The following is an 18,624-nucleotide window of genomic DNA, read 5'->3' as shown; positions in this document are numbered from 1 at the left end:
GCCAGTCTCCATCAGCCAGGTGTAAATCCAAGGCTTCTAACTTGACTGAACTTAGAACCATGACCACTCAGGTTGTCTCAGGATTTGGGTGATGCTTTTAGTGCTCAAAAGCACCAAAAGTCTGTCTTACATCAGATTATTTTTTTCCTTTGTTGTTGAACACAAAATGCTTTTTTAATTTAATTGTTAATATTATCTCCACTTTGTAGGTGACGTCCTAGAAGGTGAAATGCTTTGGGCAGAATCTATTAGTGGACCTGTGGCAGATCTGGAAAAAGAATCTGACAACTGTGATTTCTATCAGTGTTTTTTCAGTGAGGCTTTCACACTCATTGTTCCAGTTTCTAGGTCGGGGGTCCTCAAACTTTTTAACCAGGGGGCCGGCGCGCGGATGCAGTGGCAGGCAGTCATCTGTGGCTGCTTGGTTTCCCCCCCCAACCCCCAGCGGGGGGGGGGTGTCTGTAAATACCGGGGGCCGGATTGAGGACCCTGGGGGCTGTATCTGGCCTGCGGGCCGTAGTTTGAGGACCCCTGCTCTAGATTTTAACCATACTATCTTTTGATTTTGGTTGTCTTTTTATTTACATATCACTTAAAATAGTAAACTAGTTACAAGTGAGCAAAAACCTTCAAGCATTTAGAAGCCATTAGGTACAGCCTACGCTTTACTATATATAAGCCAGTGAAAGTAAACATAGTATACATCCAGGATTAATTTTAAATAGCTAGAGCCTTTCTAACATACAAGATGAAATTCTTTTTGCCAACTTTTGCCTTAGACAAATCTTTTAGCCTTTTAGATGGCTACTGTCTATACCCTCTGGATCATCTTGTAAGAGAGGTGTATTTCCAAAAGGTGTTTTTCACTATCTCAAGGCAGGTCTATCAGTCAAAATACATGGGCTGCATTGACTCTGAAAATACCTTTCCCTCTTGTGCAACATTGTAGGGATCCTAGAAAATTAGGTGGCAATAAATGCCTTTTAGATAGCTAATGATGAGCTGAGTTACATAAGGTGAACCTCTATCCGTAACGAAAGAAGTCGTATCTGTGTGAAAGATTTTTACCGCAGAAGTCACTGCTATTGCCTGTGGTGTAGTTCTAATTCTGCCCTCAGTTACTTGCAGCGAGGATGGTATGTTGTAATTACCTTCTTGTGAAAGCCTAGAATGCTTCATTCCCATTGAATCCTTCCCTTGTAATAACACTATAATATCAAGTCTCTCTGAAAGTGAGACAACCAGTGGCACATGTGTCTAAAGGGAGCATAAACATTTCCCACCTCATGCAGGTTGAAGAGATGTTTCTCTAATATTTTCCTTTAAGCTGCAGCAAAAGAATAATATCCTGCAGCCACTCCCTGTGGTCGGTTGAATCTTAACCTGTTTGAGCTTTCTGAGCTTATTTTAGTCTGCAGTGTCTGTCAAAGATTCTCCTGTTTCCATCTTATGTATGTTGAAAGCTATCTTGGCATGTAAATGTAACACAACAGATGGGAAACAGTACAATTGGCTGACCTCTGCTTTCAGCATTTAAATAGCTAAACTGGTTTTATTACCTTTAAAAAAAAACAACAAAAAAAAAACCCCAAACCGAACAACAACAACAAAACCCAAAACAAACCCAAACAAACAAAAAAACTTGCAAGAACTTATACTGTGGGCCTAGTTAACACGTGCCAGTTGCAATCCTGTAACTGCAGTAGATTAAGAGGTCGGCTTCATAATGTTTTCATGGGATTGAAAGATACTTCCATTGATTTTAATGAGAACCATAGGGATGAGATGCCTAGAAATCTTTCCTCTGAGTAAAACAAGGAAGCTAAAATAACATTGGTAGTAGTGCACACGGACCTCATGAGTGTGTGTTTCCAAAGTCATACTCTTACTTTTCAGTATCATTTAAAAGATGCTGAGGACAAAGAGGGCTTGCAACATTGGGAAGTAAAAAATTGTGCTTAAAAGTGGTCAACACGCTTCATCTTAGAACTGTCACTTTCATGGGAAGGTTTTCCTTTTGGTATTATTTTTCTGGTTCTTTCAGTTCCTGATGCCCCCTTTTCTCCTGTTATTTACCCTCCTTTCGGGCTGAATTGTAACACCATTGGCTACCACTCTAAACCTTCAGCAGGCCAGGTTTTATTTTCTGCCAGAGAAATCCTGGATGAGCTCAAGAACACCATTGCAAAACTCAATACCATCCTGTCAGGAAAAAATAAATGCTATAAATGTATAGATCTATTTACAATGTGAAAATCAGAGGACCTTAGTTATTAAAAAGCAGGTTAAAAGGACACTCCCCTCATATACCTTGTCTTCTGACAGAAGGAGAAAGATGTCCTTAGCATTTTTACCCTTTGTCAACTCTTTTTTTTTTTTTTTTTTTTTTTTTTTTTATCTTTAGAGCTGAATATTGTTATACCTTCTCATGTCAAGGATTCTTTTTTCATACATGAATTGGGACTCCATCCGTCCAGTTCCTACCCCATTTGTCAGGCTGAAGTGTGGATTCAAAGTGCCTTTGAATGAACTCACACTCTGGCAAACACTGACTGGGGTTTCAAATATTACCAAAAAATGACATAATCAAATCAATGGACATATAATAAAAAGTGTTTGACACATTCTTTACAAATGTGAAATATTTATGGAATACTTTTTTTGAAAAAAGTCTGACTGAGATAACACAGCAACATATTTGAATACTCACTGCCTTTGGGCAGCTGTGAGTAGGTCATGTGCTTTGTAGAAGGGCCTTTGAATCTGATTTTTTTCAATTCTACCAACCACAAATGTTGTACACGTAGTTACAGCTGTAACTGTAACCGTACAATAATCTGATGGCATAGACATGGTAAAACTGATCTTCCTTTACCAGATATGAGCACAATGTTTAAGTCTATTTCTAGATGGCTTAATTTTTCCCCCTAGTGTTTTCAAAATAAAAGGACAGAATAACTTCATGCAATTAAATAACAAATTTATCTTTCATAGCAGTTATTATAGTAGGGAGGCAGAAATCTGTATTTTTACTTACCGATGCTGTTCTCTGCAGCTTTTGCTGCATGGGTTTTTGTACTTGTTTTTATTCTTCCTGCTTGCCCTTTTCTTCAGTAACATAATAAATAAAAACAAGCTCTTGTGTGTCCTTCTTAAAATCCTATACTGTAATTGCGTCATTTTTGTTGTAATATTGATTTGGGGAAAGTATAGCCCATCTGTATTTCTGCACATAAAGAAATGGAAATCTGAATCTTACAAGAGGGAGTTATTTAATCTTTATTGAAATGATTTGTAGAAGGCTTGCAGAAGAGAGAAATAAAGAAGTATTGTGATTTGAAATATTTTAATTTTAAAAGAAACTTTATTACAAAGTTGAGAATATATATGTATATTACATAAATAATCATCTTCAAGACGTTCCTGTGATCAAATTAAATTCCATGTTTGTACCTCATTCTGCAACTCTGTCATACTTACATGATAATTATCTGTCATACTTACATGATAATTATCATCATTATTGTTTCATCATGATGTCTGTTTAAAAGACCCTTTCACTGTGTTAGAAGACATTTAGGGCAGAATTTTCTTGAATTCTTCTTATAGGATGTATGAGATCCTGCACTTATGAGGACAGCAGAATACTTGCTACAAAGGGGCAGGAGGCTGATTGTCAAGTAAGGAGGAAAAAGAAAAAAAAAAACAACCAAAGTATTAACAGGTTGAAAATCCTGCTTATAGGCTGAATGTTAGAGAAATGAAGTACAAGAAAGACCACCAAGAATGGTAAAACATTAGATCAAATTCTCTAAATATCCACGATCTAATTGCTAATTCCAGTCTGATTTCTAATCTGTAAATTCCAGAAACTTTCAACATCTAGATCAAAGAGCTATTTGGAAGGTGATTCCAGAATTTTATTCCCACAATGATCATAAATCTTCTCATTTAATTTGAAAATCTTATCAGCATTTGAAGCTTTACTTATGTTTTCCTCCCAAGCACTTATCTCAAATGCATTTGTAAAACACTATTGTAGCTTCCTCTAATACCCTATTTCCCCAGCTTTCATAGAAACTCTTTGTACTTGTGTGGTTCATGCTGCTCCTTTTATACATATGGCTGTTCTAAGTTAAGTTTGTGCTAACAATTTAATATATTTTCTTAAATTATCACTATTGATTTTTTCTTCTTCAGCATCTTTATCTGCTCCTGTATCTTGGATGCTTTATCTCTCTCTGATCTAGTCTGTTTAGTCTTTAAATTGATTTCACAAGTATGGCTTCTATGGTAGATTATAGTCTTTGTTTGTAATCTGTCAAAGTTGTTACAATTCCTTGTGATTGAGCAGGCAATATAATTTCTATTTCTGCTTAATCTTTTCCGTGCTCTGCATTTTCTTGGTCTGATGGACATTGAGGTAATCCACGTTCCTTTGGCAGCTCCTCAGAGAGTTAAGTCAAAGCCTTTTGGTGTCATAGATACATCTGTAATGCTGAATAAAAGAGGATCAGAGAGCTAATGCAGGAGCTGAGATCATTCAGTGGGATTCTCTTCTTTAACAATATAGACATAGCAGAACACCTCTTTCTTAAAGGAACCGTTTACAACCCTTGTTACATGAGTGGCTTACGTTTTAAGACAGGAAGGATCTGTCAGAATACACATATATAATCTAAAGGGACAGAGAGACAATGTTTAGTCATTTGTGGAAATCACTTTGTGACTGGAGACTGCTGAGACCATTCTTGAAAAGAAAAGCTCCTTCCTAGAATACTGTGTGTTGAAGTCTTTACAGGCAGAATGATGATAATGGCAGTAGCAAATTATACTTAATCTGAACTTTTTTTTTTTTCCCACCTCATCTTTTGGGTCTGTCATTTAAAGTATTTTATAACATATTGACATGTATTTTGTCATGTCAGTACCCTGAAAAATCTTGGAAATCCGTAACATTTCTGCGAGGCTCAAACTCTCAGGAAATTGATGATATTTTTTTGATAAATATACTTACATCCAAAGTGTGTGACTATATGAGGTTGAAAAATGGCAGGATGGTGCAGAAAAATGTCAGTTCTGTGAAAGATTGGTAGAAATTTTCAATTAAAAGGGCTCTGTTGAAAAATAAGACAGCTCATCAAATTTTGTAGGTGATGCCAGACACTAATCTAAACAGTAAGAGAATAGGCTTGATAATAAAGGGTAAAGCTTGTAGGTGGCAGGTAAAAGTAGTGGGGTTAGTTGCACAGTAACAGGTGGAGCCATTCTGGAGCTGATGCAGTGAATCCCTACAGCTGAACATAGTCTTCTGAACCCTCCAAACAAGTGCACATCGGGGATGTTAAATACAGAGATGCACATTGTGTAATTATGGATTTTAGTTATTCTGGGAAAACCTGGAATGAGAGTGAAGCTTTGTGAAATTTTTCATATGACTGCTTTCCCAGTAAGAAATGCAGTTTTAGGCCAACATAAACTGTTTGTGAAAGATTACTGAATTTGGCCCATAGTAATCTACTAGGTGTCAACCTGAGACAATTTTTTGTGATTATTTTTCATTGCTGCCATTGAACAGAAAAAAATATTATTTAAACAGCTCTAGGTTTTGGCACACATTTTACATACAGATAGTCTGTCTGGCACAGTTTTTGTATTTTTATTCTTTTATTATGAAAGAATTTTCCTGAATCTGTCATATATGTTTATAATAAATCTTGACCCTCACCCATGTATATATTCTACTTGACTAACAGTAATGATCTGGAGGAAAGATACCAGGATAAATTCATTTATAAATAATACTTTTTGAAATTGTGTGGGAATTCTCATATATTTTAGAAACTTGCTTGTGTTTCCTGCAGTACTGTGTAATATTAAACATAATTCCCTGACTAAGGCATTAGTCAGCTGGACCTATTTTACTCAATCCCCCTCATTTTCGTTTAGTTAATATATTCTTCATTTCCTTCCTTAAGCTGAAATGAGAAATTGCCAGGGATTTTTTGTAAACAGCTGATATACTCTATTATAAAAGCCACCAAACTTTTCTGGAAAGACAAAAAATTATTAGTTGTGACTGATCAAAAATTGCGTATAGATATTAAAGAAAACAAAACTGATCTCAACGCTATTTAATGCATTGGTTAGGGGGAAAAATACTATAACGGGATGATATGATCTTGGTAATTTCTTGATGTAAACTTTTTTTTTTTTTTAAGGCGTTCAGTGAACCACAATTGGGCAGGAGCAAAAAATACATTAATAGGAAACAATTTACAGTGTTTCGTGTCCTTTGTTTATCTGTCTTTTTACTTGGAAGTCAATGGACTGAGATGTCTGAATCTATTTTTTGACATAAAAGGGAAATCATGTAAAGATGTATGTTGAAGGAATTGGATTATCTTTATTTTTCAAAAAAAGTAAGCTAATGTTATAGTGATAGAAAAAGTATATGTGTTAGTATTTCTAAACCCTGTACCAGTTTTGTGCAGGATGCTATACTCTAGACATAAAGGATTACATGTAATTACTGTCTTTAAACTCAGTTTAACTAACTGTTGGAGAAATACACCAATAAACAGATGCTGATATTTTTTTTTCCTTTTTTGAAGCATAAAATGAATGGGTAGGATTGCTTTGATTTTTCAAGAACTAGAACTAGAAATTCCTTGCATTAGCATTTTCAACTGCTTTAGTCAGAGTGTTACCAAAGGATGACTGTGTTTTGTTTAAAACTCCATTTGAAGGAGGTTCTGAATTATGTGTAATAAACTGTATTTGCGTTCAGAACAAAACCTTCATTTGCTATTCACTGAATCTTAAAGGTTTTACTGCATAGTGTTAAAACTTTCGTACAGAGACAGCAAGTATAAGTGCTTTATAGCCTGGTGGTCTGTGCATCGTCTACGGAGGTTAAAGCTGTGGGTTTGTGCAGCTTCAGGTGAGGAATGGAAATGGTCCTAGATGTCTAAAAATTAAGTTGTTGTACAAAGATGAGAATATATTAACTCTTCTTCTCAATGTATTTCAAAATCAAGGAGACACCACTGCTGCTGGGAAGGTGGAATGGGAGAGGACATACATTCTCTCCTCCTGGAAAGTGTTATCAGCTGTGAGCCTTTGGTGCAGAGATTTTTTTTTTTTTTTCCCTTTGTTTACTCATTTGTGCTATGAAAGCAAAACTAGCTTGAGGTTCTGTAAAGTTGGTTTCTTATAGATTGCTCGGAGATGTTGAAACCAGTTTTTCACCACCATTGCAGAGTGAAAAACCTTAGTGTTCCTTTGGTTACAGAAACAATAGTAGCCTAGCTGCAATCTGAGAGGCTAAGAATAGTTTTCTCTATTTTGTCAAATAAATTCATAAAGATGAAGAAAAGTGAGTATCTTTTGGGTACACAAGATTTTAGGCAGCTACAGCAACTGCGTTTCAAAGTTTTAATATTATAGATAGAAGCCTAGCGCTCCCTGCTCCTCCCTTCTGAATTTGCATAGCCCTTCATAACCATCTAACATTTGGACTAACTTAGAAAAAATAATGTAGTAGCAAAAACTGTGATACTTATTGTCTCTGGTTCATCTTTGTCAGTACTTTTTTTTTTTTTTTTTTCTTTTTTCAGACAAAGATAAATTCCCTGTAAAGCAGAGTTGGAGCATCACTGATAAGTTAAAATGTTCTCCAAATTTAGACCAGTTAATTGTACATTATCTACCTTTTTACAGCGGACTTGAGGTTTTAGCTTGTTAAGGAAGAAAACTGCTTGATAGCAGCAGCTGTGTTATCAGTGAGTATTAAGGAAGATGATTATTTTAGTTAATTTGAAAACAGCCTGTGTGCCAGCAATCTAGAGAAGAAACATCTAGTTCCACTAATCCTCACTAATTGTCCTCAAGTTTGATAGAATAGTTATTTTTTGTGTTGGTTAGGAATTCTTTTTCAATTGGCTTATGCACTGTATAAAGGAAAGAGTTTCGCTCGGAATTGGAGTGGAGAAAAGAAGAGAGTTTGTGTAGGAATTTCATAAATAAAGAGCTTCTATTCTGCAGAGTAAATGCTGGGCAGCTTATAAAAGGTAGACTCTCAGGGAGCTGCTTGAAGCTTGTAGTGTTAGTGTTTCTTCTGTCTTCACCAATGTTTAGGGAGCTTTATGGAAGCCTATGGTCTGATGTACTACTTTTTGTCCAGAAAGCAAGCACTGCCAGTCTGTGTATGCTTATTAGGTTGATTTTGTGAGTGATTAGCTTTGCTTTTCTCCACTTTGATACCAGCATGGCACGGACTAACTATTCCTGCTTGTGGTGTGACCTAGACATCCAAAGAACCATAAGGGTCTCTTTGAGGTAGGAGCACAGAAGTACAAGTAAAGATTGTCAACTTTTGCCATTATATGGTCGCTTTCTCATATACTGAGATGAACATATAAAGAACTGGAAAGCAGAGACTACCATCCCTTGAAAAACAGAGCCGTTTATTAACCAAAAATGAAGAGCAGTACTTCCCTATAGGGCATCTGGGAATACAAGAGTGCAGTTCAAATGTGAAGAACCGCTCACAAAAGCCAATGAGTGATTCTGAAAATGGATAAAAAAGCTTCAAAAGACTTTGGAATCTCTCAAGATAATTCTGCCAGCTTGCACTGGCAGATTTGGGCATTTTTTCTTAATTCCAATTTGAATACTGTTTCTTAGGGGAAAGAACTGTCAGCTGAACACTCTCAGTGGCACATTTGGCATTTGGCTGAAGGCTGAAGGGTAGGCTTCAATTACACTGTGTAAATCCAGAGCAAGAACATGAGTTCAGTCCAGTACTATACCAATATAGATGAATGCAGTATCTGCCCTATTTTATATTTAGGATTTTTCAGAAGATTTATTCTTAGTGGGAATGTTCATTTGAATGTCAGTGTTGAATGTCAGCTGGAGTGTTAAATGTTATTTTGAGTGTCTGTTGTTTGAATTTGGGGTTTTTTTAGTCCATGTGGATGAAACTAGCATTTCTCAGCCTGTGGAAACAGTGTAGGGTTTTTTTGCTTCCATAAATCATGTGAATTCAAGTAGAACATTAAGGCTTTCAACTTGACTGTGTTTGAGTTCAAGCCATTCTCTTGAAATGAGATCGAGATATTAAATGTAAATCACCTCTGTGCTCCCTTCGCAAATTGAATGCTTGCCTAAACTGGGAATAACACAACATGAAAATCAGCTGTTCTGTGAACTTCTAAAGCTGATCTTCAGTACACCAGTGTTTTCTCAACATATGTTCTATTCAAATAGCCTCAGCACAAGTCCATTTACCATTACTTATATTGGATTTTGACACCTAGGAAAAGAAAATTTAGCATTTTTTGCCCTGACTGATAAACTGAAAAAAATGTTGTTTTTAATTTTTTCATAATCAATGAATCCTGAACAGCTGCATGAGTATCTCTGTGTGTGTGTGTGTGACATTATTTTTCTTTTGTAATTTTAACCGAACAGGTGAATATGCATTGCAGCAACATGTTCACAGCCTAATTCAAACAGCAGTCTTGTGTTACTACACAATTCTGAATGATTTTACATTGTTTCTTTATGTGTTTCTTAAGACTACAGTGTAATGTTAGCATAATAGGTAGCAGGTAATGGCTTGCATACTATTTGACTGTCATTCTTTCAGAAGAGGTAGTTTCTTAGATGGGAACTGCCTAGGGTAAGTCATGTTTCCATTGACTCAAAAATGAAATTGGTTTCCTTGTGTTTATACAAATAAACATTTTCTACAGCTGTTATCCTCAAACTACTGAGTTCGTTTCTCCTGTCACTCACACTGATGTAAATCAGGATTAATTTTACTGATGCTCATGACCATATAATGCTAAATATATAGAAGGAAAAGAATCAATGCTTTGATAGCAAGCTGTCATTTTTGAAGGAAGACAGAGTAAAAACTAGCATTAAAAGCTTTTAGCACTGCAAAGTTCCAACACATTTTGCCATTTGGGAATCACTGTCTCTGGGACAAAACCCCATCATACGCTTGGCTCCGCCACACACTGTCAGACCACTTGTGCTGCTCCTTCCCCTGCCCTTTTAGCTGGCAGGAGGCTGTCAGCATGGCAGCTGTCAAGGGGTTGAAAGAACTTAAAAAAATATATTGTAAGGGAAGGAAAGGACTTTTAAAAAATAATAACAATAAAAAGCATTAGCTTCCTGACAGTGAAATAAATGTGTATATAGCAGCTGAAGCAAGAAATACTCACCTAATTCTTTGGCTTATTGTTATTCTGGCTTTATTCTAATGCAGTTTTTTCCTGTTCAGTATCAGTTTATAAAACTGTGTTACATGTTCACTGACCCCAGATAACTAAACAAATCCCAGTGTGCAGCCAGATGAATAAATTCCAGTTTGTAGTATTGCAAATATATGCTGATGGCTCTTCAGCAAATTTGTAATAAATTAACCATTAAAAAGATGCAAGTTAGAAGAATAAAAGGATGTAGTAACAATGTGGTTTTGTACTACATTGTTTCTGGTACCAATGATATATCTTTTTTTTTTTTTCTTTGTTTTTCTTTTTTTTTTTTTTTAACATATAGACTACAACACATTCTTCAGTCAACCAATCGTGTCTTTGTAATGCCAATGAAATAAAAGCTTTTGTGATTAATTGACACATTTAGAAAATCCTATTTTATTTACCTCTTTCTATACATGGGCTGGCACTACAGAGGCACTTTTACATAGAGACCCATAAACATTTCTGGAATGCCATTGTGTATGTATAGAGAAGTGAAAACAGAGCAACATTTACTACCATTTGTGTATCGCTGGCGGATGGATAGTGGAATTCATTTCTACCCTGGTTTGTCAAAGCTACAATTTATTGACCAAAGCGCGTGTTATATGAGCCAATGCAGGTGTAAATCTCTAAAGCTCTGCTGAAGTGGAACAAAGCTCCTGTACATCACTTGGGGATCTTCAGATTTGTCTCTTTGGATGGATTGAATGAAGAGACTTGGTGATTCTATGTTAGAGTTGGTGAGTTCTAAATTCTACTTTAGAATTGTGCCATGGAGTGCAATGTTGAATGTGATCTGCAGTTCTTCATGGTGCACATGCTTAATTTTTTATAGCTGCACTTGAACCTCCTTTATCTCTTATTTTCACACACATATTGTAAAAAAAATATGTTTAAAATTTGCTAACATGTTTTAATGTGTTCAGGACTTCTCGCTGTTGGTGAGAATGTTGGTGTTTCTCACTGTGAGAACAGGGATTGTTTTTTACTAAATAGAAATGAGTTGACCACGGTCAATTTTAAATAACGTAAGTAGTAATCAGAAATTGTATCATTATATTTGCATTATTTGGGGAGGCTAAGATGCTGCAGACATGTGAGCATAGACAGCGATAAAAATGGGTTAAACAGATCATAGGAACCAGAACCTGTTCTAAAGATAACTTGTCAGGGAAAGAAAAATCCTTCAATGATACATTTTAATATCTTTTTTTTTCCCTTTTGTCTTCCAAGTGCATAAATATACCTTAAGTGCCTGGATAATATGTAGAAATTTAATTTACAAGATGAATTGTTTAGACTTAGCCAATAATCCTTTGCGGTGGTGTTTCAAGCAAAGAAATGCACACAGTAATAAGGAATGTCAAAATTCCTTTTAGCTAAAAATGTCACCTACACTGATGTATGAAGCTTCTTGGTAGATCCCATTTTAAGGGTTTGGGGTTTTTTGGTTTGCATTTTTTTAAGGTACTAAAGTTCTGTGAGTTTATTAGAGGCATGTGAAGATAGTCCTAATGGACTCAGATATCCTTACTGCTGTACAGTAGATAAATATTTTTTCCTTCATTTCTTCACTCACAAAATCTAATAGCTCAGATTCAGATTTTAGCTAGCACTGAGTCTGCAAAGGAGAAATATGCAGAAGAAAGAAAAATGGGTTTGTTGGGGGGTGTGTGTGTGTTATTTTGGGGGGTATTTTGTTTGTTTTTCTTCTTGCTAACATGCATTTGAATGGGCCCTGAGCTCGGATTAGTGCACACTTGTTGCAGTTTGTTTAGTAAATCTGACCTCATCACACACTAGTGCTATTTGTTTTCTCTAATTAAATGTTTAATGTACAAGAATATAAATCCTTACAACTGGTATCGACACAGACTTGTGAGACTAAGTGAAACAAACATCTGCCAGGGATGGTTTAGGTACAGCTGATCCTGCCTTCAGACAGGAGCATCATCTGTCAAGTTTCCTTTGAGCTCCGATTTCTACAACTCACAGTAATATTGTATTAATATTGGTACAGTCAAACGGATGTTCCTGTGGTATCTAGTCTCCTGACAAAACTAATCGAACTTAGCCAGAATGTTGCCAACATTAAAAGAAACTTGATTTGCCTACCTCTAAAGAAGGATGTAGGAAGGTCTTATTCCCCACCAGCTCCACAAATAGGTAATCTCTGGGTAAAAAAACCAACCAACCAAACAAACAAAAGTACTGTTAGCATCCATCAGCTTATCTGGACATATTCATGGGTGCAATTACTGCTTCTCAAAATAGCATGGAATAGGCCTGAGAAAAGACTTAATAATACTCCATTTTATTGCATGTGTCCTTGCATTTCCTATGCTTTTCAGTTTTTCCCTGTTCCAGGATGATATCTCGGAAATCGTTTAATCTAAAGACAGATCTTGGAAAACTGAATGATGACCTGCAGGATGATGAAGGGTAGCTTCCTAATCATCACAAGTGAAAAACCTACTCTCATAACTCTTTCAATTACCTGCGGCTAATTTTAAAGGTGAATTACTGAAAGGTTCTTGCAGAAACAAGAAACCAAAGTTCCAGAGCAACTCCTCAGTCTAGTCTAGGGTTTCATATGTCCAGAGTGATATTAACAGTGTTAGTTTCAACATATCACAAAAGTCAGGAGTCCCTACAAATGCATGCTAAACAGTCTTATTTCTCCAAACCTGTCTTCTCATAATCAACGTGTAACCCCTCAGAAAGACAATAACTCTCCTCCCTCCTAGTTAAAGGTTTGTCAGACGTACAAATCTTGCTGTAGTTTTCTAGGAAGAAGTAATATCTTTTATTAGACGAGCAGTTCTGTAAACAGTAGACATTATGAATCCTGGTTTCTTAGAGATTTGTATTTTCTCATCAAGTATCAGAGCCAGGTGAAGCTTTTCACATGGAATTTATTAAATCTCTCACTACTTGAATTCCTCAGGGTGGCCTATCAGGTAAACTCATTCCTCAGTGAGGCATTAAGAGGCTAGTAAGGTTTGTGTCCTCAAAACAGTTGCTGGTTTTCATTGACATTTTAGAAATTTAATACTGAGACATTGAGACTTATCTGTTACTTTGAATTAAATTAATCAAAAGCTTGAAAAATTATTAAGATGGACCAGTGGAGAGGTTCTCTGCAGCTTTATCATGGACCCACTGGCTGCAGGCTTTGAACTAGCAGTTGGCAAAGGAGCCCAAGGTGCATACTGATAATGCCATTAAGTCTAATAGCAGAGACAATGGACTTATTATCCTGATCTCTGCACGGGAAGAGGACCATAAATTAAAGCACAGTGAATTAAAGATCTCTGTCTGCAGTCCTGTTTAGAATTTTGATGTCAGTTTTGATTTCTTAGATATACGTTTGTTCCCATTTTACGTTTAATGCTAAAAGTCCCATGAAGAGTTCTTGATATAAACCCTCATTATTAAAAACTATTGGCATGTGAGCTGCATTCATATGGCAGTTATGGGGTTTTGGAGGACTCAAAGAAAAAGCCAGAAACTGCACTCTAATGCACAAGAAATAATTCTGGTTTTGTTCAAATGGTTTTGGATATTTATGAGCTAATAATGGTCCTTTGAAAAGGTAATCAGCTTTCATGCATAGAACTGCAAATGCATGAGAACTGGGGTAAAATGTAAGACTGAGTCAGAATATAACAGTTTTTAATCAAATAAACCATATGATTTACTTTAGAACTAAGATTAATATTTCCACATTTTTATTAGTATTATAACAAAAACCAAAATTCTATAAAAAAAAGTATGAATGCAATCTTAAATTAAGAGAAAATACAATCTGAGGATATGAATTCCAGCAGATTGAATAATTGAGTGGGTTTTTGTTTTTTACTTTAATGTATATCCCTTTCAGAGGAGGAAAGAGAACTAAATGTAATGCAGTTTTTCTCACCTCATTGTCCTTTACCTACTTATAAGGACAAATCAAGGTGTAAGGTTTCTCAGTGATAAATCATTCTAAAAGATATAAGAGAAACCATGTGTTATATGGATCAGTAAGTTTAGGCTAAATCTCTGCTAAGGATTATGTTTACAGTTGAAAAAGGTGGATGAGTGTGTGCATGTGCTCAGGTCTGTCTTGGCTGTAGTTGGCATACTGGTATAAATGCAGCTGCTATTAAACAATTCTTTAAAAAGTCATCTCTGTTTCTGGTCATACAAAAAGTACGGATATACAGTGATAGGACAAAAAGGGAGGAGTAATCGATTGTCTAGTTTTCTATATACAGAAATGGGAAAATGTCTTATATCCACATACTGTTTTTCTGTTAAATACTCTGGGTCTTTGTTTCTTGGTGTCAGATGCTCATATTGTAAAAGTAAGTATCATAAATATGAGTTTTCCAAGAGAAAAGGGGATGTATTAGCACGAAAAAGGGCTACTAAACAGAGGAGTAAACTAAATGATATTTTGAGCCAGTGCGAGCTCTCTCCATGCCAGGGTTAAGGCATACTGACAGGAGGAGTAGAAAAGGGAACATGTAGTTTGGTTACGTTGTCTACACATTCTTGTTCTGGGCAGATGCCATAATTGTGCATTTCTGTTGAACCATTATTAAATTATTTTAAAAATATTTAATAGGCTTTTATTGCACAAAATGGCTCTTTTCAGTAGAGCCAAGAGACAGGACGGGGGCAATAGGCATGAAGCACAGTAAGTTCCTCCAAAGTATGAGGAAGAACTTCTTTACCATGAACTCTGGCACAGGCTGTCCAGAGAGGCTGTGGGGTCTCTTTAAAACCCACCTGGATGTGACTCTGTGCAGCCGGCTCGAGGGGAACCTGCTTTAGCAGGGGTTGGACTAGATGGTCTCCAGAGGCCCCTTCCAACCCCAACCATGCTGTGAGTCTGTGAAAAATTGGATACATGCAAGAACAATCTGTGTCTGAACTTTGTAAGCCCCTTAAAGTATTGCTCTAAATAAAACTGTCTTCACTCACCCCTGTGAAGGCAATCAGTTTTTTACAAGGTTTTGCCTATGAGCAAGGGAAATAATAAGTCTTGATTTCTTAAAAAATAATTGCATTCTACATGCCTTCTACCATTATAATCTCAGTTTCTTTCACACTAGCAATATTCCTTTTCATGAAATACCTGCAGTTTTTCCTCCAGTCCTTATGAGGGTTTATCACACTTCTACTTTTGTAATGTATCCAGTTTCTATCTATGCCCATATTCTTTCATTTCTACTAATTTCCTCATCTTATCTTCAAGCCTCCTTCCATGTCTCCTATATTTCCTTTGATGGCTGGAGAAATGCAGCATGAGCTGTGGCTGCATAAATGATTGTGCTGACCAGTGCTTCCAGGCTGTCCAGTAGGCCAAGTAAAATATAAAGCTGAATTCTCCCTCAGTGGTCAAGACACTCATCTTGACACAGATGTGGGCTTTCATGCAATTTAGGGGATGACCAGCACACCAGTCAGAAATCTTAACCTTCCTCAAAGGCAGGGTCATGGACAAAGTACAAGCACTAGAGGTACATTTACCCTTAATGATAATAAACTAATATTTACATAGATAGTAATGCAGGGTAGCAGCCTGACTAGTTCTGCATATCCAATTTCAGGTTTTCATGTGAAGAAGTTGCTATGCTTACATAGAATTTAAGATGATCCCACCTGTCTTATCAATCACTATAAACTGTAATAGACTGTTCTATAATTCTTTATTTATCTGCTCAGCTTGAGCCCTAAAATGCATAGAATCGTGGAGCATACTGTGTTGCAGAGGACCTATAAAGGTCATCTAGTCCAACTCCCCTGCCACGAGCAGAGACATCTTCAATTAGACCAGGTTCCTCAGAGCCACATCCAACCTCATCTTGAATGTTTCCAGTGATGGGGCACCTACCACCACTCTGGGCAGCCTATGCCAGTGTTTCACCACCTTTATTGTAAAAATTTTCTTCCGTATATCTAGTTTAAACCTACCTTCTTTTAGTTTGAAACCATTACCCCTTGTTCTGTTACAACGGGCCCTGCTAAAAAGTTTGTCCCCATCTTTCTTATAGGCAGGCCCCCTTTAAGTACTAAAAAGCTGCAATAAGGTCTCCCGACAGCCTTCTCTTCTCCAGGCTGAGCCACCCCAACTCTCTTAGCCTTTCCTCATACAAGAGCTTCTCCATCCCTCTGATCATGTTTGTGGCCCTCCTCTGGACCTGCTCCAACAAGTCCATGTCTTTCCTGTGATGAGGACTCCAGAGCTGGATGCAGTACTGCAGGTGGGGTCTTCCCTTGTCTATTGACATAGTCACTCCATCATAGAAGGCCACTAGGTTGGGCAGGCAAGACTTGCCCTTGGTGAAGCCATGCCGGCTGTCTCAAATCACCTCCGTGTCCTCCATGTGCTTTAGCATAGCTTCTAGGAGGATCTGTTCCATGATATTCCCAGGCACAGAGGTGAGGCTGATAGTTCACTAAGTACCAGGATCCTCCTTTCTAAGGGAGTTCCCAAGACCAATAACCTGATCTTCTCTTACACTGGGAGGGACTTTGTTCCCCCAGTCCCTGCCTTGCAGTCCATCCACTCAAGAGGTATGTGAAGAGAGGCTGCCAGTGAAGAATAAGGCAAAAATGTTGTTGAGTACCTCAGCCTCCTCCTCACTGTTGTTACCAGTTTGCCAGTCTTGCTCATCAGGGGGTACCCTTTCTTTGATGTTCCTCTTCTAGCTGACATACTTGTAGAAGCCCTTGTTATTATTCTTTGTGTCCCCTGCCAAGTTCAGTCTGATCTGCACTGGTCAGCTAACTAAGATTAGTTCTAACTCACAAGCTACATTTCTTTAGGGAACAGTAATTACAATTTGTGATTTGTTTATACCCTGGGGTGTTTAATATCACACTGTGTTGATATCTTCAGAGCTTCTGTTCCTATCCTGAACTTTGTTGAGTTCCTACCACAATACCCTGTTTTTCTTCAACAGTTGTCAAAATAAAGCTTCCTGATAATATAACTAACATTTCATTATCACAGCCTAGTCAGGCATGCATCTCTGTTCTAGATGTTCTGTCACTGAATAGTTTGCTAAAATAGTGGACTGTTATTAGATAGATGGATTGCTTTGGTAACTACTTGCTATTAATATCTATTAATTATAGCACTGCCAGGAGTATGTTGTCAAAATTGTTTTATGGGATCAACTCATACACATTGCAGTCTTGTAAATCTTCTTTCCATAGGACACCAACTGCCCTCTTGCCCCTTGAGTATTTCAGTATAGGTTTGATCATAATTCATTGGAGTTGTAATAGCAATGGCCTTGATTGCAGATTGACCAGAAAGGATTAGTACACGAACACCATGAATTTCTTCCTTGTTTGTTGGTATACCAAAACAAGAAAATCTGGCGGTTTTGCATCCTTTGGAGAATAACAGTTATTGTTGGTTCAAAGTTCTGTTGTCTGTTGTTTCTGAGATATTACTATAGTTTTTGGTGTTCCTATACATTCTTTGTTCACTGGTTTTTTTCAGTATGAATATACCAGGTAGGGAAGAATGGTGTAATAAAGCCTGTACCTGCTGTCAAATGAAATAGAAAAGTAACCTGATTCTGCTAACAGAGGTAAAATAGCACTGAGATGGGTCGCTGGTCTCTGACCTATGCAGAAAGAATTCCTGTAGATGGACATTTTACATTTGCTTTTTGTGAAAGGAAGAAAATAAATGTGTACCATTGCAATGCATACATTTATACCTGTAACTCAGAAGATCAGTAAATGAAATTAATCAACTCTGGCTATACTACCTAGACTCAGCAGTCATGTTAGCTATGTGGTTTAGAACAGAATATCAGCTTTTTGGCCCACCTGAATGGATGGACAATAGAGAACAGAACCCCTAGAGCTTTATAAGCTGCTTTATTGTAGGAGAAAGATGCTGCGTTTTATCAGTACAATGCTATGTTGCCTCATGACCAGTTAAAACAGGAATCTGGTCTTAACTATGTTCTTACTAAGTCCTGCTCTTCTGCTTGGTTTACTACAGCTGCTTGCTTTTTATTTCTTCAGCAACGGATGCACATGTATAGAGAGAAAATTATGAAATTATAGTGAGCCAGACACAGGGAGAGATCCCATATATCTGAAACTGAGTGGCCTGCTGCACTTCCCAGCTCCTGTGGGAGTGAACCTCAGGAGAAGCCCTTTTTGCTACCCTCATCTCCCTCTTTGCTGGCCAGCCAGGAGGCATATGGGTTCCTCACTAATACTATAAATTAATTGTATTCCAGCTGAATGCCTCAGAAACACACTCTTATGGAAATGAGGGAGGATCATCTGTATTTCCTAAGGGAATTTTCTGTCCAAGCATAAAACA

General features: G+C 37.1%; 1 protein-coding gene across 2 annotated transcripts in view; it reads left to right on the top strand.

Moving 5' to 3' along the window:
• CTNNA2 (catenin alpha 2) overlaps nucleotides 1-18,624 on the top strand; it is a 515,269-nt gene that overhangs the window by 421,630 nt on the left and 75,015 nt on the right. The gene's annotated exons all lie outside the window — the stretch shown is intronic.

This window comes from Falco biarmicus, chromosome 1 (genome assembly GCF_023638135.1).
Source record: "Falco biarmicus isolate bFalBia1 chromosome 1, bFalBia1.pri, whole genome shotgun sequence".
NCBI classification, from domain to species: Eukaryota; Metazoa; Chordata; class Aves; order Falconiformes; family Falconidae; genus Falco; species Falco biarmicus.
This window is presented reverse-complemented; position numbering and strand designations above follow the sequence as displayed.